This window comes from Chlorocebus sabaeus, chromosome X, assembly GCF_047675955.1.
Source record: "Chlorocebus sabaeus isolate Y175 chromosome X, mChlSab1.0.hap1, whole genome shotgun sequence".
Classification (NCBI taxonomy): domain Eukaryota; kingdom Metazoa; phylum Chordata; class Mammalia; order Primates; family Cercopithecidae; genus Chlorocebus; species Chlorocebus sabaeus.
The window spans coordinates 39,090,707-39,115,944 of record NC_132933.1 but is presented as its reverse complement, the minus strand read 5'-3'; the positions used below and the strand labels follow the sequence as shown (position 1 = coordinate 39,115,944).

Genomic DNA, 25,238 nt, shown 5'->3' with positions numbered 1-25,238 from the left:
TCACTTTCTGCTATGGTTTGAATGTGTAGCCTCCAAAATTCAGGTGTTGCCAATGTGATGGCATTAAGAGATAAGGCCTTGAAGAGGTGATTAGGCCCTGAGGGCCCCTCTGTCTTTAATGGGATTAAGGCTCTTATAAAAGTGACTGCACACAATGTTCAGCCTCCTTGACCTTCAACCTTCTGCCATGTGAGAAAACAGCATTTCTTCCCCTCTAGAGGATGAAGCAATAAGGAATCATGATAGAAGCAGAGAGTAGTTCTTACCAAACAACTGAACCTGCTGGTGCTTTGGTCTAGACCTTCCCAGCCTCCAGAACTGTGGGAAATAAGTTTCTGTTCTTTGTAAATTACTCAGTCTCAGCTATTCTGTTATAACAGTACAAAGACATCTTCCCTTTTTCCATGCATAACATCATGGTGCCCTGGATGATTGTTTTACATTTCAAGGCTAACCTTAATTTTCCTTTTAGTCTGATTTCACTGAGAACAGTGATTTTGGGGGGCATAGGAATAATGAGGTAACATTTGTTGGGGAAAAGCTCTGTGATATCCTCTGAGTTCTATCTCCCTTTGGCACAGCCTCTTCTCCTGACTGAACATAGGTACATCCCGTATAGCAATCCTACCCATCCTTATTGAGTATTATTGACAGTTTGTGCTTTCCACCACAATGGGTTTCTTGAGAAAAACAGGCTCTAAGGGTCTTCTTCCCCCAACTAGAGAGAGGGTGTAAGTCTGCAATTTTTCGCTTTAGCCACTAGATGGCAAATGTGCAACAGTAAGCGATAATGCTGCTGGGTTTTCAAAATCCCCCAAGGGAATTCTAATAGTTCTAGGATTAAGGCAGTGAAAAGTAAAATATTGGTGTTTTAAAACACAAGGCAATGACTGTTTCAGGGAAATAAGAGGTAAATTGAACACAACCCAATGCAAACATAATGAAGACATCTCCTTGGCAATTTGTTAACACATTCTTATTGACAAGCATTCAGATTCCCTCATTACTTGATAAAACTGCCTCAATTTCAGAGTAGAATTAGTGGTTCAGAACAAAAGCCATATACTGCAAGTGGGTAATGGAGTTCCTCTGGGTTATGTTTCCAGGTTCATGTTATGAGCTACTTGTGCGGACCAAAATGGTCTCATCAGGCCAGATATCCCTAGATATCTAGATTTGTTATAATTCTTAAAGATTGTTTAAGAACGTCTAACTTGTTTATATATCTTCATTTCATTTGACCCAGTAATTCCACACCTGGGAGACTATTCTGAGAAAAAAAAATGCCAATTACAGAAAAGATATTTACAATCTGATCTTTAAAGTGTTATTATATATAATCAGAAACAATTGAATTGTCTCATGCTAGGGGAAAGGTTAAGAAAAGTGTTGTTGTTTCCATGTAATGGAATTTAATGCCTCTACTTCAAATAATGCCTTCTAAATTTTGTAGTAATACAGAACATCTTTATAGTGTAAAAGATTAGAAAACAAGATTTAAACTGTCTACATGGTATATTTAAAAATAATATGCTTAGAAGAATGACTAGAGGAAAATATTCTAAAACATTATGAGTCATCTCTGAGGGGTTGAGCCTGTGAATTATTTCTCCTTCTTCCTATTTGTCCTTATTTCCCAAATGGTCTATAATTTTTCTAAATGTTCTATCATGAACACATATTATTTTTAACCTGAAAAATAATGCAAATATGCAAAAAGGGGAAACGTATTTGAAAGGCAATTCAGCAAGTTGAAGACAGACGCAAAATATGACCGAAGTTGTATATTTTAATTTTTCTCTAATGATCTATTTTTAGGGATGATAATTGGGGAAAGGGGGGACATAAAGAAGTGGCATCTTGAGGTAACTAACTTCCACCTGTTCAAGCAAAGTTGACTTCTTCCTCTTTGCAGGAGAAGTAGTCATTCTCTCCAGACATATGTGAGTTTATTGCTAGATAAATCATTTCTTCCTTTTTTTTTTAAGAGACAGTCTTGCTCTGTCGCTCAGGTTGGAGTGCAGTGGCACAATTATGGCTGCAGCCTCGATCTCTTGGGTTTAAGCAATCCTCCTACCTCAGCCTCCTTGAGTAGCTAGGTCCACAGGCACATACCACCATGCCAGGCTCATTTTTTTTTTTTTTTTTTGTAGAGATAGAGTCTTCTTATGTTCCCCATTCTGGTCTTAAACTCCTGGCCTCAAGAGATCCTTCCACCTCAGCCTCCTAAAGTGCTGGATTATGGGCATGAGCCACCACGCCCAGCCTATTTCTAGATAAATCTGAATTGGTATGGAATAAGAGGTAGAGTGTCACTGCCCTTTAAATTATTGTTAAAAACTTGTACTTTCATTGCAGATGAGTGAAAAATTATATTTCCCTTATGGTGTCTTCTTCTTGTAATCTTCTTTCATTTATTAATTAATTTAAAATAATTATCAAGCTCCTACAGCCAGTCAGACATTGTGCTAGGTACCGGGGACACAGTAGTGAATGAAATAATTCTTGAGGGACAATAATAATAAATAAATAACCAAACACATCTATAATTTGGAAGAAAAGAAAGTTATTTTCGTATGTTTTTTAAAAATTCACATTAAATGTGTCCTAGTTAAGAAAAAAAGAACTATTTTGTGCAATTTCAGAATTCTAAGCAACCACTCAACTTAATTCCCTATTCATATTGATTAAATAGAGTTTATGATGTTTGACGTTTAAGGGAGTTTATTCAATATAGTCAACTTAGTATAAACAATTTGCTGTTATGACTTTTTAAAAAGGCATTTTCCTGGAATTATCTTTATGATTCTCTTAAGAATATATTTAATGATACACAGCTTTCTTGAATAAACCACACCCCAAAGTAGCTTGTTTAATAAACTACAGGTCTACAATTTGTTATCCATGATTCCCATAGCCAAAAATACTCTGGAAACTGAGTTTTATTTATTAAGCATTTGGTGGCAAAAGCAGGCGTTACCTAAATTAATCTGACCGCAAAACCTGATCTGGGTTGATGTGAGGGTACTTATAGTTTTATTTAACCCATTTAGTATATTCATACATTTTGCTCCAGAAATATTTCTTTGATTATGTGGTACTATCCCAGAGCTGATGGATGATATTACATAATATACAGCATATACACCCATTACCTTTCTAAAATTCACAAAAGCCTAAACTCTGGAAACATCTGTCCCCAAGAGTTTCAGATAAGCACTTACAGACTTCATGCTATCTTCATAAGTCCCTTTGAACTCTCCTCCTCTTATTCAAGTCATAAGCCGAGTCACACAGTGTACTAGCATTAGGAAATAAGTTGCTGTGTATTGGCCTAAGCAATTCATAACACTCTTGGTATTTTATTGCCTTGGATAATAACGGGAAGGTGATACACCAGATGAAAAACTGGGTTCACAATATAGAATGAAAGAAGCCACCAAAAATTCAATAGATAAAAGGCACAAAAGGCTTAAACAAGTTCATAAAAAAGATGTATTGGTTAGCTTTAAACATACAAAAATTGCTAAACTCCACACATAATAAGGGAAATGCATATTAAATTTTTCAAATACCCTTTTTTAACCTCTCAGTTTGGCAAAATTCAAAAGCTTGATGGTAAGTTGTTTGGAAGGCTATGGGAAAACATTTACTGTCATACACTGCCAATGGTAATGCAAAATGGTACAACTCTATGGTGGAGAATTCAGTAATAGCTATCAAAATTAAACATGCATTTACCCTTTAAATTGCCAATCTTCTAGACATTTCTCAACTAATTTTGGGAGAAAGGCACGCACAAATTTATTCATGGTGGCATTATGTGTAACCACGCCATACTTAAAACAACCTAAATGCACACACTTGTGAGATAACATGAATGAAATATGGTAAATCGAAGCTATGAAAAAATAGGAAAATAACAATTAACTAATATTGAGTAACTTCTAGATCATGTGATTAAGTAAAAAAAGCAAAGGCTTCATAGTATACATTACATTTTGTGTCAGGATGGAGGGATAACATGAGAGTGTGTGTGTGTGCATGCGTGTGTATCCTCTTATTTTTGCAAAAACAGACGCAGGAAAAATAAACCAGAAACTAATTAAATTGGCATCTACAGCATATGGGTGGTGACGATGTAAAAGTAATAGAGAAGAGAGTGAGATTTCTCAGAGCATCCCATTTGTATATAGTTTTGGATTTCAAACCATGTTAATGTTCTGCATATTCAAAAAATAAAGCTTAATTAGCAAGAGTAATAAAGCTCAAATTAAATACTAAGATAAGCAAATTGATTTAATTATTAATCATACTGATAACAAAACCATACACACGGAGAATTAATCCAAGCAATATTTGAATATAGTACTCTGACTATCCTCACTGGGATATATTCTAAAGACATAAAGAACTGTAAAGACACTGCACTGACCCTGGGTGACAGAGCAAGACCTGGTCTGAAAAAATAAAAAAATGGAAAACAAACATTTTACAAACATCATCATAATAATTGCTTCAATCAACAATATTAAAAATCAATGAGCAAAGGCTTGAGGAACAAGACATTCACATAGTCTAAAAGTATGTGAAAAATTAGTTACAAATTACAAAGAAGAGAGGTAATTCCACAAGAAACATCTGCTGGACACTGCATTAACCAAGTGATCTAAATTGTAACTACCAATAAGGGAATAAAATTACTTTGTTTTATGATGTACTAAGGAGGACAAAACATCACCTATGTGGTATTTCTGTCACATTTAACCTAAACCCAATCATAAAAAAGCAATGAGACTCGTCCAAATTGATAGATGTTATGCCAAACAGCCGACCTGGACTCCTCAAAAACATCAGGTTCATGAAAAAAAAAGAGAAAATGACTGGGCACGGTGGCTCACACCTGTAATCCCAGGATTTTGGGAGGACGAGACAAGAGGCTCTGTTGAGCCCAGGAGTTCACGACTAGCCTGAGCAACATAGTGAGACCGTGTTTCTACAAAAAGTGAAAAAATTAGCCAGGCATGCTGGCTTGTGCCTATGGTCCCAGCTACTAGGGAGGCCGAGGCAGGAAGGTTGCTTGAGCACAGGAAGTTGAGGCTGCAGTGAGCCATGATCGCTTCACTGAACTCCAGCCTGGGTGACAGACCGAGACCCTGTCTCAAAAAGGAAAGAGAGAGAGAAAGAGAGAGAGAGAGAGAGAGAGAGAGAGAGAGAGAGAGAGAGAGAGAGAATGGCTGGAAAGCTATTCTAGATTAAAGAGGTTAAGGGCCGGGCTCACGCCTGTAATCCCAGCACTTTGGGAGGCCGAGGCGGGCAGATCACGAGATCAGGAGATCGAGACCATGCTGGCTAACACGGTGAAACCCCGTCTCTACTAAAAATACAAAAAATTAGCCGGGCGAGGTGGCGGGTGCCTGTAGTCCCAGCTACTCGGAAGGCTGAGGCAGGAGAATGGCATCAACCCAGGAGGTGGAGCTTGCAGTGAGCCAAAATAGCGCCACTGCACTCCAGCCTGGGCGATAGAGTTAGACTCCGTCAAAAAAAAAAAAAAAAAAAAAAAGTTAAGTAAGTATGATAAACAACTGCACTTCATGATATATGATTGTGTACTGGATTAAGAAATAAAGACCTATAAAAGACATTGCTAGGACAATTGAGAAAGTATAGGTGTGGATTATATATTAGATAATAGTATCATATCAATGTTAAAGTTTCTGAATGTGAAAATTGCATTGTAATTACGTAGGAGAATGCCTTTGCTCTTAGGAGATACATGGTGAAGAATTTGGGAGTGAAGTTTCGTGAAATACAGTATTCAACTTGCAAAGTAAGCACTAAATACATATGCAGGGGGAGAAAAAGACATATATAGAGGGAATGGGAATGCAAGAAAGACAGGGAGCATAAATGTGGAGTCATTTTACATTAATAATTGATAAATCTAGGTGAAGGGTATGCGGTAGTTTATTATAATATCTTTGCAACCTCTGTGTAGGCTCAAAATTTTTCAAAATAAAAAGTGGTGGCAAGAAAATATAGGTAGGAGATATATGTATTCTGCTGATTAGCCTCACTACCAAATGGTATATTACAATTAAAGCAAAGCTCAGGCTGCATTCTGCCACACTTAAAAACATTAACAGTCGCACAAAAAAATGTCATACAACTTGTTCTTCTATGTTCTTTGAAGTCCTTATCAACTATTTCCTTAGACACTTGCACTTTGCATGAAAGTTTTACTTGGAAATGGGTGCATAAATATACTGATGGCACAATTTGTAAGTCTTCTAATCACATCAGACAATAAGTATTAGGCAGCGGGCTGTGGGTGAAGGGTTGGCATCAGTTCAAATATTATCTTGGACATGGCAGAGGATGGAAGGTGGAAAAGGAAAGGGGCATGAGAAATTATCTAATGGGTACAATGTACAGTATTCGAGTGACGGTTACACTAATAGCCTGGACTTCAACAGTATGCAATATATCCATTTAACAAAACTGCACTTGTACCCCTTAAATCTGTATAAAAAAGTAAATAAAGCCAGGGTCTTAGATCTAAGTAGTTTGAGGTTGTTAGTTGACTGAGCTCACCAGATCCTCGTACACAAAAGTGGAAGTTCCAGTACAACTTTCGAGCCAACCACAAAATTTGAATTATTTTAATTTCACCAATGAAAAATTATTTTGTATACTAATTAAAGAACTCTAGTTTGTACATTTACATAGAAATATTTGAATAACTTGGAGCATGTCCTTGGAATGATAACTATAGGAATGTGGATACCTGAATCTAGGTGAAGTGTATGTGGCAGTTTATTATACTTCAAATGTTAACTAACTGCACCTTGGTTACAAATTAATATTCACCATGCCTATGTCTTTACCACATTGTATTAATATATACCAAAATGTTTTAAAATAAATTACAGACCAATTAATGTAGGCTCAATGTCTTTCTTTCTGCAAATAATTATATTTTTAAGTATGATATTTGCTGACCTTGGTTGTTTATTTATTCATGAATTTATTCATTTATGTATTCATGAATTCATGGATTCACTCAGTCAATATTTAACACATTTATTCAGTGATTATTATGTACTAAATATTGTGCTATGTTTTAAAGAGGATACAGATGGAGATCAGACATAGTGCTTGCCACCAAACTAATGGCAGAGACTGAGATGTTGATATGGTTTGGTTGTATCTCCACCCAAATCTCATCTTGAATTGTAGCTCCCATCATTCCCACCTGTCATGGGAGGGACCTGGTGGGAGGTAATTGAATTATGGCGGTGGGTTTTTCCCATCCTGTTCTCATGATAGTGAATAAATCTCACAAGATCTGATGATTTTATAAAAGGGAGTTCCCCTGCACATGCTTTTTTTGCTTGCTGCCATGTAAGACGTGACTTTGCCTTCTACTATGATTGTGAGGCCTCCCCAGTCATACGGAACTGTGAGTCATTTAAACCTCTTTCCTTTATAAATTACCCAGTCTTGGGTATGTCTTTATTAACAGTGTGAGAATGGACTAATACAGATGTATAATGTGCTAAGTCCTAGAAAGGGTCAGGGAATGTTTCACAGAAAAGGTGAGCTTTGCTTTGGTTCTTCAAGGATAGGAAGACAGGCAACAGGTAGAAAAGGTGAGGAAAGCATACCAGGAAAAGGAAATTTGATGTGCAAAGGCATATTGACAAAAACAAAGGGTGTGGCAAATTCAAAGAATGGTGAATAGTTTGATGTGGTTGGAGGATATGCTGCATAATAAAATCTGGTTAGAAAAATTAATTGGGGTCAAATTGTGATGTCCCTTTTTGTGTCATCTTTAATCATTTGATGCCTTCCTCAAACAAATATTTTGAACTTGCCTGTTTATAAAAATCATCTGGTATTTCTAGAAAATACAGATTCCTGTGCCCTGCCCACAGAAATTATCCTAAGAAGTCTGGAATGAGCCTTTGGCAAGTGCTACTTTTAACCGGCTCCCCACACATGCGGAGACTCATAATAGGCATGTTTGGGAATTTTATCCTATCTTTTTCTGTCTGATATACTGGGCTTGCACAAGATATCTGACTCGAGAAACAAACATGAGTCCTCTGATTTTTATATTATTATGTTTTAATTTTGCTTCTGAAATCAATATTTTAGACATTAGAAGGGGAATGCAACATACAAATTCATGTTTTAGAAATATATTTAGCAACAGTGTGAAGGATATATTGGATATGGAAAAATAGAGGCAAAGAGGCATCTTAAGAGTCCTCTATAATAGATTAGGTAGAACATAATAAGGTCTTCAGGTCACATCTTAGCAGTGGGGGAGAGGATGGGAGGATAGATTTAGAGTATATTTAGAAGAGAGAATGGATACGACTAGTTTTGATCGTAGTGAGGTGTGAGTGAGAAGGAGATTTTGAGATGACTCCTAGGATTTTAATTGAATAATCAGGTGGATGGTGAATCCATTAACTGTGAAAAAAGGAATATAGGGCAAAGTGGCAAATTTGGTATGACAGCTTAATTTGAAGTGACTCCAGTATATATAGGTAAAGTTTTCCCACAGAAAGTTGAAAATAAAGGTCTGGAACTCAGGAAAGAGGGGCTGAAAATAAACAAATTTATTAGTCATTCATTTCTAGGACAAGTGTTCTTAATCTAGTATTGAAAGTATATAAAAAACCTCTGCAAATGTGTGCAAAATTGTGTGCATGCATATGTGTGTGTGTATGTATGTGTGTGTGTGTGTATATATATGATCTCTCTTTATAGTTATATAATCTGATAAAAATAATGACAATCAGATAAAATTGTGTGTGTGTATGCATTTTTCTGGGGAGATGAACCTAGATTTCATCTGATTTTTTAAAATTCCTGACCTCCAAACAAATATGAACAGATCTAGTTAGTGTTCATAAATTTGCATAAAGTTGAGCGTTATTTGGACTTGGATTATTTTGTCCTTGCTTTGGGGTGTGAGAACTCACTTGGACTTTCCCCCAAAATGTAATATCTATTTATAATATTACACAAGTAAGAAATAATGATTTTTTGTACAAAGATCACATTATTAGTAGTATAGCTACCCTGGGGATTTCTTCCTATGTGTCTTGAATTTCTGAGACTACTTGGAAGAAAATTTAAGGATAAACTTACTTGACTGGCTCCTCAAATTAAAGGAAAACTCAGTATTTTAATGTAGTAATTAATCTTCAAAGAGGTGTGCTTAGAGAGGGCTTAGCATAACTTAGAAAAGAGTAGAAGAGTTTACTTTATTCCATATTTTAACCTATGAATAAAAACACATCTCTGAAAACAGGTGTTTTCCATCTTCCTTTATTGAAAAGACTTTCCTTTTTGGAAAGTTTTTATTCTTTAATCTGTTTGTTATTATTATTATCATTAGTCTTTGAGATAAGGTGTCACTCTGTTGCCCAGGCTGGAGTGCAGTGGCACAATCTTGGCTCATTACACCCTCAACCTCCCTGGGCTCAGGTGAATCTGTTTGTTACTGAAATTGCTGTTTTTACCTTCATTGTAAGTTCACTGCAAGCACTATTTCATAATAAGTTTAAATACATTTAAAGCTTAATGTTTATATTTCATAGTAGAAAACAGGAATAGAATACAATTTCCAGTCTTCAGATATTGAAGAGAGTTCCAGTTTCTGTTAATATGGAGTAAGCACAGCTCACTCTGATTCCCTCCACGGAATGTAGCTAAAATCCCTGGGCAGATTGAGTGGAGCAGCTATCCGGTGCTCCAGATCTGAAAGTAAATGGCACCAAAAATATTGGGGTAAGAAGTAGGACCAGGAATAATAAACAATCTGGCACTGAGTTACCAATTTCTTTTTCATTTATGTATGTCCTGATTTGGACTCATGCAATCTGTGTCCTGGAACGGCACCAAATGCAGACAGAAAGAAGTCCAAGGGAAGCCATCTCTTTCTAGTCTGAGTTGGAAAGGAGAATGCCTAAGGTACAGAAAGAGTGGACTGCATTATCTGTACTTTCCCCTCCAGGCCTGGCCTGTAAGCAAGCTTCATTCCTGGTGCTGCAACACTACGGTAGTGGCACAGCAGCAGGCAGGCAGACACCTAAAATTCTGTGGAAGGGAAAATCTTCTTACCAGAAGAATGGTGGCCCAAAGAGTGTGGGGGGAAAGTCTGTTACTTACTTTCTCTTTTTACTTTCCTAGCACTTGACCCCAGAGACAGAGACAGATGCAGGGAGTTTGTGAGAAAGAAGAGAAAAAGAAAACCCTGACTTTTTAGTGAGATAACAGTTTCAGCTCCATTATCTCTCATTCTGAACAGTAGTAAAGTATCAAAGGTCGGCCCCGTCGTGTTACAAAGTCCATGGCAACAACAAAGATTTGCTCAGTATGCTCTATTTTCCGAAGTAGTTAACAATTTTTTTAAAAATTATCAATGAGGAATGAGAAAAGAAAGGTAATTTTCGTTGGCATAAATTCAGTTAAATAGAAGTTACCTTCCTCAGCATGTTTAATGGAGTTTTCACTCTGATAATATGAATGTAGTAACATTCAAACATTATACTGCCACAGAATCAAGGTGACGCGGGGGCTGTAGTGGCCATAAAATGCAGATCTCAGGCCCTGTCCCCCTTAATTCTTATTTTGCAGTTCTGAGATGGGGTCTGTGATGAGGATCTAGGAAACCGATCATTTTAAATGATTCCTCTATGATTCTTATGTAGATGGCTAACGGACCCCAATTTTAGAAACATACATTTAGAGGTTAGTTGCTCATTTTGTAAGACGATTGTTGCTTGTAGCATATTTTTCTCAGATTCCTTTAAAGAACAAACTTTCTTTTGCAATTTCAAAATTAATTGTATGTATTAATTATATTAATTAATTAATCATATGTATTGCCCCTACATATACATGTTTGTCTTCCCAAATAAAAGTCCAATTCAGTACAGTTTTTGAGGTTGTATGAATATTATTTTGTATCCCTTGAGCTTACTTGTGACTTTGGAGCCCTTAACAAAATATAAATCTCCATGCTTAATTATAATTAAGCATGCAAGCATGCTTGATATAATTACCCCACCTTCATCATTTTAACCTGTAGTTTAGCATTCTAGCCTTCATGTCAATTATTTTTTGTTATTTTATAATTATAAAAATTGTCTATTATAATAAACTAATTTAATTAATTATTGTTGTTTAACAAAATACAATACATTCAGAGGCTGGGAAGGGTAGTGGGAAAGTGGAGGGGAGATGGGGATGGTTAATGGGTACAAAAAGTAGTTAGAAAGAATAAATGAGACCTACTATTTGATAGCACAACAGGGTGGCTATAATCAATAATGACAATTGTACATTTAAAAATAACAAAAAGAGTGTAATTGAATTGTTAGTAACACAAAGGATAAATGCTTGAGAGGATGGATACCCCATTCTCCATGATGTGATTCTTATGCATTGCATGCCCTATATCAAAACATTTCATGTACCCCATAAATATATGCACCTACTATTTACCCACAAAAGTTAAAACAATAAACTGAGTGTGAGCACAAATAAGTTCTGTCAACGGACAAAATTTCAACAAATTCAGTTTAAAGATCTAATTGTCTTTTACTTGTGATTCTAGAATAAGGCAACACCTCAGTCTATAAAATGAAATGTGTATTCTGAGGAACTGAGTAGAGGAAGTTGGTTTTATGGGAAGCAAGTAGCTGAAAAAAGCAAAAACAGAATAAAAAGTGGATTGATCGTTTCTAAGTTGCTTTCCTTATGGAGTTAAAAATAGGAGTCTTTCTTTTTATGCTGACTCAGGTTAACTGGAATCTCCTGGCTTTTTCTTCTTTTTTTTTTTAAAACAAAACAAAACAAAACAAAACAAAAAAGAACTAGCCCACTTCAATGTTTAGTTTGATTACATGGCACTCAGCACAAGTGACTTCATTCTGATTTGGTCTGGTCTGCTTGGGCCTAGAGCAAGAGCCCAGTCCAAAACAATGACTTCCCATAAAATTTAGCAGTTCTATCTTGACATTTGCCCAGCTGCGTGAAATCAGTTAAGTCACAGATCTTTTCAGGTGTCTGGCTTTTATATGTTTGTATATTGGGATAGATGACTCTCGACATCTTTTCTATCTATAAAATCCTCATTATTTAATTTGTTTTGGAAAGTTAAACTGTCCCTTCAAAGATTTTATTCAAAGAGTTATTGCTTAACTGTATTTACCAAAAAAATTATTCTTTTTGAACTCTCTGAGATGATAATCTACAGTCTAAAATAGCCAAAACAAAATAATAATTCAAAACCTATAAATCATATAAAATCTGATACATACAAATTTATATAAAGGTCCCATTTCCCTCATCTTGTAAAGCCTATTTGCTACCCTTAACAAATCTTTTTAAGAATCAACCAACCCAGCACTTTGGGAGGCCGAGACGGGCGGATCACGAGGTCAGGAGATCGAGACCATCCTGGCTAACACGGTGAAACCCCATCTCTACTAAAAATACAAAAAACTAGCCGGGCGAGGTGGCGGGCGCCTGTAGTCCCAGCTACTCCGGAGGCTGAGGCAGGAGAATGGCGTAAACCCGGGAGGCGGAGCTTGCAGTGAGCTGAGATCCGGCCACTGCAGTCCAGCCGGGGCTACAGAGCAAGACTCGGTCTAAAAAAAAAAAAAAAAAAAAAAAGAATCAACCAAGTGAGAAATAATATTATATTGGTATAAGTCTGCCCCAAGGCCGAACCATTTATTAATTTTCTTTACAATAAATAACAAAAATTCCTTCTGTTGTCAGCAGAACTCTTATTCAAACACAGGATTTGAGCTGTGGGGTTAGAGCTGTCAATTTGCTTCCAGGAAATTATTATGATCTTCAAGTTCTGGTAAACTGTTTCCTGAAGATATTGCCTCAGTGTTGATGTAGTTACCAAGGCAAGAAAAATGTTGACTATTTTGAGGAAGTTTTGTAGAAAGAAAATGTGTTTTCCTTTTGAGTTTATAAACTCATCAAGAATATAGTTTAAAATTCTAGTCAACACATCTACCAATGTCAGAGTTAGAGAAGATCCAGGAAAGAACCTTTAAAATGACAGAGGGTCTGGAGAGACGTACATTACAGTTAGACTAAAACAAATGTGACTCTTCCAAGCTGATGGTTGAGAGGAGAAACATAAATTTTTGAAATGAATAAAATGATGAGATCTCTCAGAAGTGAGGAATAATTCTTGAAGTATGAAAGAAGTAAAAATAATAGTTAGCATTTATGGACTACTTGCTGTGTGCCAGATAGTTTTCTAACAATTTATTTTCTTATTTAATCTTCACAAGAATCTTAGGAGGTAGATTCTATTATTATAACTACTTTAAAGATTAAGGACCTTAAAGCACAGACATGCTTAAGTAAATTGAGGTCACATTACAAGCCGCAAAGCAAGAATGTAATCTAAAAGTTCTGTTTCCAGAATGGGTGTGTTGCAGCACTATATTACATTGCATATTACTAATAGATACAAATAAATACTATGTTACCCATTATTTATATATTCACTCAACAAAAGTTTTTGAACTTATGCCATGTACTGGGAACTGTGCTTGGTGCTAGGGATATAGAGATGAACAAACTAAATCTAGAGGAGGAGACAAATCGATGAAAAATTTCACAATGGCTTGATATAGTCTATGGAGGAAATGGATGGTGCAGCTTGTTTCTTAAACTGAAAATTATTAGTTCTCTAAAACTGGGACAAAATGTGCCTATGTGGAGAAGGAAGAGTGGTAGGAAAAATGATTAGAGAGATAACCATTATCATAAAGAGTAGTCTGAGAGATTAATAAATGTGGACATTATCTTATTGATTATAGGGGACCAATGAGGAGGAGTTTAAGCAGGGAAGTTACATGATCATATTTGTATTTTAGAATGATTACTTTCACTGCTGTTGCATGGAGAAAAGTTTGGAGGGGGACCCAGGGGAAGTAGGAAAAGTAGTAAGGAAGATGTTAATGTTGTCTAACAAGAGATAATAGTGGCCATTAATAAGACAGGGGCAATAAGAATGAAGAGGAAGGTAGATGAATAAAAAACATATAAAAGGTAAAATTCACAGGGCTTAATTAACTGGATGTGGTTGACATCATGCTGTAGTGCTTGGTTGGCATTAGGCTTCAAAAGAAGGAGAACAGGCAAAGAGGGAAGGGGCGTGTGTATGTGTGTGTGTGTCTGTGTGTGTTGTCAGTAAGGTGGAAAAATAAAGCTATCACTTTGTAACCTTAGGTCTCAGTTACATGAGATAAGCGGGTCTAAATGCGGGTGTGGATTGCAGAAGAGATTTTTGCTACAGATACAGCTTTTGGTGCCATCAGCATATGAATGAGGGTGGTTGAGTTTCCTCAAGAAGAATGCATACAGGATATTGTCAAAACCCTAACCCTTAAGACAGTGGTTCACAAACAACTGAGTCTCAGAATCATCCTGAGACCAGAAAAAAAAGTAGATTCCCACAACTTGAGATCCTGATTTGGTCCATCTGATGTAGGACGTAGGAATCTTCACTTTAACTGATATCTTAAATGATTCTAATGCAAGTGAATTGCAAAATACAATTTGAGGAACACTAAATAAAAAGCTTAACATGCTGTCAGAGAAATTCAAGTCAAAACCACAATGAGATACCATCTCACACCAGTTAGAATGGCAATCATTAAAAAATCAGGAAACAACAGGTGCTGGAGAGGATATGGAGAAATAAGGATGCTTTTACACTGTTGGTGGGACTGTAAACTAGTTCAACCATTGTGGAAGACAGTGTGGCGATTCCTCAAGGATCTAGAACTAGAAATACCGTTTGACCCAGCCATCCCATTACTGGGGATATACCCAAAGGATTATAAATCATGCTGCTATAAAGACACATGCACACATATGTTTACTGTGGCACTGTTCACAATAGCAAAGACTTGGAACCAACCCAAATGTCCATCAATGATAGACTGGATTAAGAAAATGTGGCACATATACACCATGGAATACTATGCAGCCATAAAAAAGGATGAGTTCATGTCCTTTGTCGGGACATGGATGAAGCTGGAAACCATCATTCTCAGCAAACTATCGCAAGAACAGAAAACCAAACACCACATGTTCTCACTCATAGGTGGGAACTGAACAATGAGAACACTTGGACACAGGAAGGGGAACATCACACACCAGGGCCTGTCTTGGGGTGGGGGGAGGGGGGAGGGGGGAGGGATAGCATTAGGAGATATACCTAATGTAAATGATGAGTTAATGGGTGCAGCACACCAACATGGCACATGTATACATATGTAACAAACTTGCATGTTGTGCACATGTACCCTAGAACTTAAAGTATAATAAAAAATTAATTAATAAAAAAAGCTTAACGTGTAAAGGAATAAAGAATCATTAAGTATACTAAATGAGAGATAGTTTGCTTATTTATGGTTATATTGTTCCATGTCCATTCTTTGGAAAACCCATGGAAATGCTATTATAAATGACTTACATTTAGGATTCCAGCTAACCCTTCAAAAGAAAATGTAATTCATATTGATGTTCCAGAATTAATTCCTGTGATCATTCTTTGATACTAAGTAATTAAATTCAGAAATAATCATTGTTAGGGCAAATAAGCTGTAGAAAAGTCTGTTTGAATTTAAATTGCAGTTTTTTTACATTGCACCATTACAGCACCAACGAAACCATCTTTCCATCTACTGATAAAAGTACTTTATAGATCTACTTCCAGGTGGTTCTGAATTTTTTTCAAACTGAAGTCAAATGTCAACAAAGCCACCTTACAAGAATTTGTTTTTTAACTTTGATACACATTGTCATTAATCAAACAAATGTTATATTATCCCTACTTTATTGACAAAATCAAGTATATGATAAGAAGGTATCAAAAAATATTAGTGATTCAATTTACTCCAGCACCACTTGACAACCTTGGAAAACATGAGAAACAAGGAACATTAATTGCTGCTCACAAACAGTGACTTATTATTTCTGTTGTACTTGAAGTTCTAAATGTACAACATAGAAAGATGGCAACGAGAAAATATAAGCCTAATATTTATTTTAAATCTGAGTAATTACCTTGTTGGATTACATATTATAGCATTTGTTGTAGGCAGACTTAGAAGTTCACAAAAGATATATTTTTAGCACATTATTTTGCCCCATTTTAAAATTTGTCATTAGAAACTCTTTTTTATTTTGCTTTATGATATGAAATTGATGTATATTAATACTTCTTGGATTTATCTCTAAATTATATTTTGTAACTAATACTTTATAATAGAAGCTCTTACACGGATCTTAACAGAAAACATTATTTTGAATTAAGAAAATGCATAGATGATTACAAAGAAAGATACCACGTTGAAGTTTCTTCTTTTTTATTAATTTGCCACACTAGGAATATAATCATTTACTGCTCAAGTGGGGCTCATACAATATCATTAAGGTGAATATTTGGAATAAAATCTAGAGGGAGAAAAACAACAAATGTGTGTTGAAGCAATAGGCTACATGTCAGGATGTTTAGTCATTTTCCTTGTAAAGTTAACCACTTTTAAATGCAAACTTTCTTAAGAACGCTTAAAAAGAAACTTGCTGTTTGAACAAACTGAAAGCCTAGATAATCACGGTACTTGACGGAAGCTTAGAAAACTAACTGAATGATTTAATCATTTTATTTCAATTAACTTATTACAAAAGAATAAATAAACTAAGGAGTGGGAATCTGATTGACGGATGAGAATGGGACAGAGTTGAAAAGGAATTGAGTTGATGGTGAGGGACAGAGTCCTACGTTCCCACAGTAACCTTCATTGTGTTCATTATAGTAACATTTGTGTTCACCATAGTAACTTCTGTTGGTTTTTGGGTTCTCTTATTTTCTAGGACTTGGAAGAAGAAGTACAAACAGCCATTCAACAGGATAAATAGAAATGTGTAACCTAGGGAACCTCAAAATGTTCTAGAGGGACCTGGAATCAGTTGGACAGCAACACTGATAAGCTAAAGGAGAAGAGAAACGTTTATGTTCTAAGTGACAAAAAATAGTTTACATAGCATGCATATATGTGAGCATTGACAGGCATAAAAATACGCATATGCACCCCCAAGAGGACTTGTAAAACAGCATATACATGAATGAAAATACTTTAACAGAAAACTTCCTGATAGATTAAAAAAATACACAAGGACAGATAAGAAGGGCAATATAGCAAAGATTTCCTCTTGCCTTTTACAGGTTAAAACCTCACCCAGCAACCTTTCAGATTATGCATTTCCATAAAAGATAATGGCAATTATATTTATAATCTGTTGTTTCACAATATGTTTCGAAGTCAAGGTTATCCATTCATAGTCATTAAAATGTATTACCAATTTAGTAGATTAAAAACTTCAAGACATTTTTTAGAAGAATAGCATGAATGGTAAAATATAAGGAAGTCTGATTTACTATGTTTAAGGTAAACATTATCACAGAAAGAAGAAACAAGTAATAACGTTGAGTAACACTAAAAACCTATTTGATAAAATTACAAATCAATTCTTAGTTAAAAGCAGCTAAATTTTTCACAGATTAGACGGAATCATTCTTCACATAATAAAATATATATTCTAAACATAAAATAAACAATAACTTATATAAGAAGGACTACAACCACTCCTAATAAGTAAGAGAAGAGAAAAGATAATGGGACATGGTCGCATTTTGATTATTAGATATTAATATGTAGTATGCTGGAGATTCTTGCCAAAATATTAAGATTAAATAAATAAATAAGAAGTATAGCTATTAATTATCATTAGTTGCAGATAATATACTGCACACCAGGAAAACACACATAAAAATAAAAGAACGATTAAATTTAATTTGTTGAAGTACTGTGTATAAATTAAATATGAAAGGTCAACAACTTTCCCATATATCAGAAATAAAAGTTATAAAATATAACAAATAAAAATAATCTCTTTCACTTTAAATACACACACATACACATACAGAGGACAGTTCTGAGATATTAACCTATAATGCGCCAGACTCATGACAAAGACCCAACAATATTACTAATGGATATACAAATTTGAAATAATTAAGTATATTTGAAACGATAAATGACAAGTGTCAGGAAATATTTTTAAGAATAATACAAATCAGTGACAAGCATTCAAAACATACCGTAAAAGGAAAGAAAACACTTAAAATCATGTTGTTGCAAGAACAAAATTCTGGAATGGACTAGAAAGGCCCCAAACAGACTCGAATACATGCAAGTTTGTAATATATGCTAAAAGTAGCTTAAAATCAGTGGGGAAAGGGAGGATCATTTAATACGTGGTGTTGTAAAAACTAATTAAATATTTGACAAAAAGTAAAGCCCTTCCTAATATGATATATCCAGACAAGTTCCAGGTAGAATAAAAAGACAAAGATTTAAAGATGAAAACTGTAAAGAACCAGAAAAGACTGGTGAATACTTACATACGAAGAAGAGGGCAATGGACTTTCTAAGCATGGCTTTAAAAGCAAAAACAATGAAAGAAAATGGCTGATGGATTACAGTATATGAACATGCTAAGCAGCTTTGTGATGTATGTCCAAAAAAGAAAATCAAGGCCGGGCGCGGTGGCTCACGCCTGTAATCCCAGCACTTTGGGAGGCCGAGGTGGGCCGATCACAAGGTCAGGAGATCGAGACCACGGTGAAACCACGTCTCTACTAAAAATACAAAAAATCTGCCGGGCGCGGTGGCAGGCGCCTGTAGTCCCAGCTACTCAGGAGGCTGAGGCAGGAGAATGGCGTGAACCCGGGAGGCGGAGCTTGCAGTGAGCTGAGATCGCGCCACTGCGCGAGACTCCGTCTCAAAAAAAAAAAAAAAGAAATCAGCAAGAAGCAAATGCAAATGACTAATGTTTTGTATTGTACATGCAAAAAACTATTATATTGTTATAAATCCAAGAGAGAAAAATCAATTCAATGGAAAAATGTCCAAAAGGTATAAATGGACAATTTTCAAAAACAGAAAAAGAAAAAAATACAGATGACCAAAAAATGGTATAAACTTGTTTGATTTCATTGTTAATCAAATACAAATTAAAATAGACTGAATAATTGCCTTTCACCATTTTATTGGTGGAAAGATGAGAAAGTAAGTGATCTGATACGCTGCTGATTCCAGTATAAATTGGTATGAACTTGCTGTGGAGCAGTTTGGACTCACGCATAAAAATTATATATGGTCATTGATTGAAAAATTCTACAACTAGAAATTTACTATATATAGATAATTCCATTAAAAAGACAATTTTTAACAATGTGCGAAGATTCATGTGCAAGGATATTCAAACACAGTATTGTTTTTAGTAGACAATATCCGAACATCCTACATCAATGTAGTTCCAATCAAGTAAAAAAATACAACACAAATCCGATGTAGCTGTTAAAATTATTTGCACACACACACACACACACACACAGAGAGAGAGAGAGAGAGAGAGAGAGAGAAATAACTCTTTGACCTATTGTTTTGCTTTTAAACCAACTTTATGGAAGTAAAAATTACATAAAATAAAATTCACCCATTTTAAGTGAACATTTTGATGATTTTAACAAATTAATTGACCATATATAACTAGTATTTTTCTAAACTTCCTAGATGTTTGATTGTCTGTCCTTACACTAATACCTTACTCTCCTGATTACTGTAGCTGTAAATTTTGAATCAGGTAGTATAAGAACTCTAGCTTTGCTCTTTTTATTTTTATTTTTGGCTATTCTATATTCTTTACATTTCATATAAATATTAGAATCATTTTGCTAATATTTACCAAAAAGACTGCCAAGATTTTGACTGGGATTGCATTAAATTCCTAATTGGTATATTAGAATGAAACAATGTTACCAAAACCAGGCAGAGTAATAAGATAAATATCACAAAAAAAAAAAAAACAATATCAACTCTCCAAATACATCTTCCTGCCAAGATACCAATCCCAAACTCCAGCTCTGGCTGAGGGAGTGGAGGATGTCTCTGGTGTCTAAAAGCTTCTAGTAAAATACTTTATCTCCTGGTTCATGATAAATTCCTTTCTGTTCCATGGCAAATTCCTTTCTGTCCCATGGCACTTTCTCCTTTCTCCTCACCAACAATCAAAGTCCCCAAAAGGGATCCAGACATCCCGTTTATCTATACTCCTGCCAAAGACAATGACTATAGTTACAGCCAGAGGGCTTCTTACTACAGAAATTCAGTCATCATGGTTGAGTTTGTCCATTCCTTGGCATTTGTTGTTGCTGGAGCCTCCTTTCACCACTGCCAGGACCACTCTTCCTAGAGGATTTCCATACCAACTGAGGAATTCAGGTTTCCTGATGTTCAAGGCTCTACTGTCATCAAACCCCCACCTCAAAACTGGGCTACCAGAATTGGGTTGGTGTCTTAGCCCATTTGGCCTGCTATAATAAAAACCAATAAACTGAGTAGCTTATAAACAATAGACATTTATTCCTCACATCTCTGGAGGCTGGTGATTCCAATGTCAATGCACTAGAAGATTTGGTGTCTGGTGAGGGCATGATTTCTGGTTCAAAGCTGGCACCTTCCAGCTTTGTCCTCACATGGTGGAAGGGAGAAACTCTGGTCTCTTCAGCCTCTTCTAAGGGCACTAATCATATTCGTGAAGGCTCCACTCTCACCACCGAATTCCCTTTCAAAGGACCTATCTTTTAATACCATCACACTGAGGATAAGGTTTCAACATATGAATCTCACTGGGATAAAATGAAAGTTACACAAGGCTACATTCCTTCTAGAGGCTCTAGGGGAGCATTCATTTCCTTACGTTTTCCAGCTTCAAGAGGCTTTCTTCATTTCCTGGCTCCTGGTCTGCTTTTATCTTTGAAGCAATGGCCAGTTGTCTTTCTTGTATGACATTACTCTGACACTGACTCTTCCTCCTTATTCCAGAGATGTGAGGAATAAATAAGAATGCGTTGCCTGAGCCTGGATGCCAGCGTACCTGCGGCTCCGCACTCGGGGCTTGCGAGGAGACTGGCAAGGGCAGACGCCACGTACTATATCCCCTGAGACACAGTCACCATTTTTGGTGGCCATTCTGCTGGCACTAAGGTGCTGTGGTCGGTAGAAGCGTAAGTGAGAGCATCGTGGGTGGTGCGGTCGTAGCCATGTCATTGTTACCGCTGCGGGTGGCGGTGGTGCGCTCAAGTAACCAGAACCGGAGCATGGAGGCACACAGTATCCTCAGCAAATGAGGATTCAGTGTCCAGTCCTTTGGAACAGCACCTCATGTGAAGTTTCCAGGACCAGCACCTAACAAACCAAATATTTATGATTTCGAAACCACATATGGTGAAATGTACATTGATCTTATCATGAAAGAGGAAGAATTCTATACACAGAATGGCATTCTGTATATGTTAGACAGAAATAAGAGAATCAAGCTCTGGTCAGAAAGGTTCCAGGATTGCAAAGATGTGCTTGATCTGATCATCACTTGTGAAGAGAAAATTGATGACCAGTGGTGGAAGATCTGAATTCCAGAGAACAGGAGATCTGCCAGCCAGTGCATGTGGTGAACATGGACATCCAGGACAATCAGGAAGATGCCATCATAGGGGCATTTCTCATCTGCGAGCTCTGCCAGTGTATGCAGCGCTCAGAGGATACGGAGAATGAGATTGATCAGCTGCTGCAGAAGTCGGAGGAGAAGAACAGCCAGGCCTTCCTGCACATGGTCTTCTTCTACTAATGGTCCTGGCCTGGAGCCCGTGCTATCACCACCGCTTACTGCTGCTGCTACCACCACCATGGCCAACTTTGCCACAACCGCTGCCGCGGCTGCCTCCCTTGCCACTGCAGCCCTCCTGAAGCCATCGTGTTGAACTTACTTTTGTTAATACTTTTTACTTCCTGATATTTGTTTATACTTTTGGATATTTGATTGATGATTCTTTACCCAAAGGAATCGTACTCGTAAAATGAGAGGAGATACATAAATTCCAAGTTTCTTTTATCCCACACTTACTTATGAGTAGCATATTGATGATAAATCGTTGTTGTTGTTTTCCTTTAACCAAGGAGTTTGAGAAGAGCTGCCAGACCTTCATGCACAGGCCTCCTCACCCAAATTTAGAGTTGTTTGCTGTCTTTTTTTTTTTTTTTTTTTTGGAGACACAGTCTCACTTTGTCACCCAGGCTGGAGTGCAGTGTCAATAACTCAGCTCACTGCAGCCTCGACCTCTGGGCCTCAAGGGATCATCACACCTCAACCCCCAAAATAGCTGGGACTACAGGTGCACGCCACCACGCTAAGCTAATTTGTTGCATTTTTTGGGTAGCGACAGGTTCTGAAATCCTGGCCTCAAGTGATCCTTCCACCTCAGCCTCCCAAAGTGCTGGGATTACAGGCATGAGCCACCATGCCTGGTCTGCTTTCTTATAGTTGTGTTTTAAGAGGTCTTTATATATTTTGGATTACAGTCCTTTATCAGATTTGTGTTCTGCCAATGTTTTCAACCAGGCTGTCACTTGTATTTTCATTTCCTTGATAGAGTCTATAGCAGAGAACAAGATTTTAATTTTAATACCGTCAAAATTTCCAATTGTTTCACTTGTGTCATGCTTTTGGTGTTGTATATAAAAGCCACTGCCAAACCAAGGTCATCTAGATGTTCTTATATGTTAACTAGAATACCATTCTTAATAACTTTTGTATTTTTGTATGTGTTTTATACTTTCCATTATTTTCTAAAGAAAATGCTTTGGGCCGGGCGCGGTGACTCAAGCCAGTAATCCCTGCACTTTGGGAGGCCCAGGCGGGCGGATCACGAGATCAGGAGATCGAGACCATCCTGGCTAACACGGTGAAATCCCGTCTCTACTAAAAAATTCAAAAAAACTAGCCGGGCGAGGTGGTGGGCGCCTGTAGTCCCAGCTACTCGGGAGGCTAAGGCAGGAGAATGGCATAAACCCGGGAGGCAGAGCTTGCAGTGAGCCGAGATCCAGCCACTGCACTCCAGCCTGGGCAACAGAGCAAGTCTCCGTCTCAAAAAAAAAAAAAAAAAAAAGAAAATGCTTTGGTACTTATTCTGGAGATCAAATTCGGAGTGTACGTGAGTTGTTGCCTTATAGAATACATTACTTTGAAATTCAGTTATATATATAGGCATGACATATGGGTAAAATCATATAATTATAAATATATTTGTAGGTATATCATGACGTATACCTGTACTCATTTATAGCACTATAGACATATAGTTTTACAAGGTGATCAAATATTTTAGAACCAATTATCAATAAAATCTTTAAAATTATCTATCCTATTTCAAGATATATAGGTCCAACATATTCATAACACTTATATAGTGACACAGAATATGAAATAAGCATATAAGGTAGCTATAAAACAATTGTTGGAATTATCAAAGAAGCAAAGTTATTAAATACATCTTAGTTTTATTGCTCTCACTTTTCTCCAAACTAAAATTTGTTAATGCCTTTGGCTTAGTAGGAAAAAATAACCTTTTGGGTGTGAGACTGTGATGGTTAATACTGAGAGTCAACTTGACTGGATGGAAGGATACAAAGTATTGATCCTGGGTGTGTTTGTGAGGGTGTTGCCAAAGGAGATTAACATTTGAGTCAGTGGGCTGGGGAAGGCAGACCCACTCTTAATCTGAGTGGGCACAATCTAATTAGCTGCCAGCATAGATTGAATATTAGCAGGCAGAAAAATGTGAAAAGAGAGACCGGCCTAGCCTCCCAGCCTATATCTTTCTCCCATGCTGGATGCTTCCTATCCTCCAACATTGGATTCGAAGCTCTTCAGTTTTGGAACTCGGATTGGCTCTCCTTGCTCCTTAGCCTGCAGACGTCCTATTTTGGGACCTCATGATCATGTGAATTAATACTTAATAAACTCACATATATATACATACTACATTCTTTCTGTTCCTCTAGATAACTGTGACAAATACAGAGACTAAACTGTCTTTGGCAAATGTCACTGCATTGATTGTCTGAATTGACACATGTTACCTAAAAGATTTTCAGAATCTATGTTGCTATTTGGAAGCCTGAACTAATATTCTTTCTCATTCCAAAATGTGTTAGGCCTGTTTGGAAAAAAAATTACTCGATTAGAGAAGGACAGTATTCTACCCTAGGTATAAACTGTGTTCTACTAGAATTTCCAAACCAACTTTAAAAATACTATTTGTGTGTCTCTTTCTGGCAGCCCTTTATATCTGAAAATAAGGGATAAACCAGATTAAAACTGACTACAGATCAATTGCTACTTTAGTAGTCTACATTGATGCTGCATTTTTATCATATAAATGTCTCAGATTCCTTAATTGAAAAATGATTTATGTTTATATTTCTGCCTAAGGTGCCTTTCCCCCTGTCTAATTTTTGTTAAACTTGACAAACTGTCCCCTTCTCAAGATCTAGTTCTAATGTCACTTTTGTGATGGTTTCCTTGACAACCACAACCTAAAGATCATCCTATCTCTGGGATGTCATATGACTTTGATTATGCATGATTTCTTTGCTTTTGGCAGTGTATTCTAGTTGGTTACATCCTCATGTACTTTCTTGCTTGGCTTTGAGCTCCTGAAAAGCCAGGACTGTGTCTCATACCTAGAGAAGAGCCAGCCCACTGGAGGAGCATAATAAATATTTATTGCATAAAATAATGAATTACAGCAGTTAGAACATTAATAATCAAATATGGGTAGCATTGTGAGTTGTTGAGGAGACTATTGGAAGGTTTGTCTCTGGATGAACTCAACCAGCCAGAACATAACCCTTAAATATCTGAAAAATACTTTCAAGCTCCTGAAAGGTAATTACAAAGCCTTGGACTTTGAAACCTGTAATTACAATTCCAATATTTACAATTTCAATTATAGTAGCCTTCCTCCAATATTTTATTGACTTTTAACCAGCAGAAAATTCTTAAGTTTATTTATCTAGTCTCCCTTATCATAGAAGAGAAAAAAAAAATCAGAAATCTGGAGACTTAAGACAAATTCTCATCAGTAACAGTAATATTCTAAAAGTAGAAGAAGAAGGCCTGGTGTGGTGGCTCATGCCTGAAATTCCAACACATTGGGAGGCCAAGGTTGGAGGATTGCTTGAGTTCAGGAGTTCAAAACCAGCCCG

The 25,238-nt window shown here is 36.5% G+C and overlaps 1 pseudogene; it reads left to right on the top strand.

Moving 5' to 3' along the window:
* The first annotated feature begins 21,235 nt into the window (after positions 1-21,235).
* On the top strand, positions 21,236-21,819 carry LOC103232511 (RNA polymerase II subunit A C-terminal domain phosphatase SSU72 pseudogene; annotated as a pseudogene).
* The last annotated feature ends 3,419 nt before the right edge of the window (positions 21,820-25,238 follow it).